This window comes from Mesoplodon densirostris, chromosome 5, assembly GCF_025265405.1.
Source record: "Mesoplodon densirostris isolate mMesDen1 chromosome 5, mMesDen1 primary haplotype, whole genome shotgun sequence".
In the NCBI taxonomy this organism is placed as follows: domain Eukaryota; kingdom Metazoa; phylum Chordata; class Mammalia; order Artiodactyla; family Ziphiidae; genus Mesoplodon; species Mesoplodon densirostris.
The window spans coordinates 113,151,919-113,153,806 of NC_082665.1; the positions used below are offsets into that span (position 1 = coordinate 113,151,919).

At 41.6% G+C, this 1,888-nt stretch overlaps 1 pseudogene; it reads right to left on the bottom strand.

Moving 5' to 3' along the window:
• Window positions 1-245: 245 nt before the first annotated feature.
• On the bottom strand, window positions 246-1,141 carry LOC132491407 (developmental pluripotency-associated protein 4-like; annotated as a pseudogene).
• Between the last annotated feature and the right edge of the window lie 747 nt (window positions 1,142-1,888).

Genomic DNA, 1,888 nt, shown 5'->3' on the forward strand with positions numbered 1-1,888 from the left:
CCATCTCCTTTCTCTTCTGATCGCTTAGGGCTAGGAATCTTTGGAGAGATAGCCACTTGCACTTTTGTCAGCTCACAGGCTTTTTTCATGCAACCCTGTAAGCAGGCTGTGCACCCTGTAAGCGGGAAGCATGGAGAGTGCAGAGCAGAGTTCAGCTGTCCAATGGCACTGTGGAGTTGATTTGTAGTCACTTCTCTATCATTAATTATAATCATAGCTGTACCCTTTTTACTGGTATTGTGATCTCACTGCAGGTTTTTCGTTAATACTTTATTCCTGTGTACACACTCAGGGCACAGCATATTGTCCTCCAGGTGTGGAGGTGTGGAATGTTGTTGGCAGATAACAAGAAGAGTGCAGACACCCTCCTTCGTTTATCAGGCACCCAAGCCTGTCCAGTATGCAATTGTAAATGAACTCTGTGTTAGCAGGGAGAACTCTCCTATGAACCATGCATCACCAGACCCCACAGGTCTCTTGGGATTGCACCGACTCCATCTTCACGGCCCTAGCTGTCATTCTGCTCTAAGAGGCAGACACAGCTTCCGGGTCAGGGGCAGAAGTTGATACAACTCCCTGAAGAGTGGGAGCTCCTTCAAGGGCAGATGCTCCCTCTTCAGGAGGAGCAGCCCCTTCAAAAGACATCTGTTTATCAGAATATTCCAGAGGTAGTTCCCCCTTGTTCAACTTTGATTTTCTTCTCGATGGAGATAGGATCCTGGCCTCCTCGGCTGTGGCAGGAATGTTTTTTTGATGAGGGTAGGCATGTTCACAGAGTCCTTTAGATCCATCTAGTTTCAGGACTTTGGTGCTTATTTTTAACTGCTGGCACCAAGCACACACAACGTCCCTGTGAATCAGGTTGACAGGTGGCAGTATAGAAGGTAAAGGAAGAATCGGCATTGTCTTCTTCTGAGGTTTCACACTGTCACAACATTGTGGCATTTTTCGTGGACAGCAAGTTCTGTTATTTTTTATAGATCTTTTTCTTTTGGTCCCCTTTGCTGAGTTTTCTAGCATATCTGGTTTACTAGGAGCCCCCTGTCCCTCTTCGGCATCTACTGATGTAAGTTGGAATTTGCAACTCAACTTCCTCTGCCTTCTTTGTGGAGTTGCACTCCTTGTTGTCTGAACTCTCCATGCTCAGAAATTTCAAGGTTGATAAAACGGAGACTCTCCTTACTTCTTGATTTCAGGTTCTCTTTATCACAGAAAAAAAACGTAGTCTATTCTAATTACCATAAGCAGTTCATTCGGGAAGCCAAATGTATTTAAAATTGGCTTACTGTTGTAACATATAGACTGCAGATTGTATAATGACTCAAATGCAACAGAAGTGAATTTTTTTTTCACATAAATTCATGGAGATTCTTCACTAACTGTAATGATGGAGGTCTCCATCTCTTACTTCATCTAGTCGTTCAGGAACTCAAAGTGATCGTGTTTGTAGTCTCTTTTCCCTGTGGCTTCCAAAGTTTTCTTGGATATTAAAATTCAGCTGAAAGAAAAGCAAAGATCACAGAGAATGGCATGTGGGAGGTTTTTATGGGAAGGCCTGGAGGTGACACAATACACTTTTACTTATTGGCTAGGAACTTATCACAAGGCCATACCTAACTGCCAGTGTAGTGATTTGGCTGTGTGCCCAGGAAAAGAGGAAATTAATTTTGTTGAACACAATTTTTCTGTCAGGGATGGAGGGACTTACTTTTTATTATATATTCAGTGATTACGCTTTGAACTTAAAACAATGGGCATATTTTACTTTTGGGTCAAAATAATCACAAAATGACATGAAAAAATGCTCTTGATGTATTTTTTGCTTTAATTTTGAGTTTTTTTGTTATTTTTAAAGTTAAATGCATGCCCTTTATAGAAAATGTAGAAA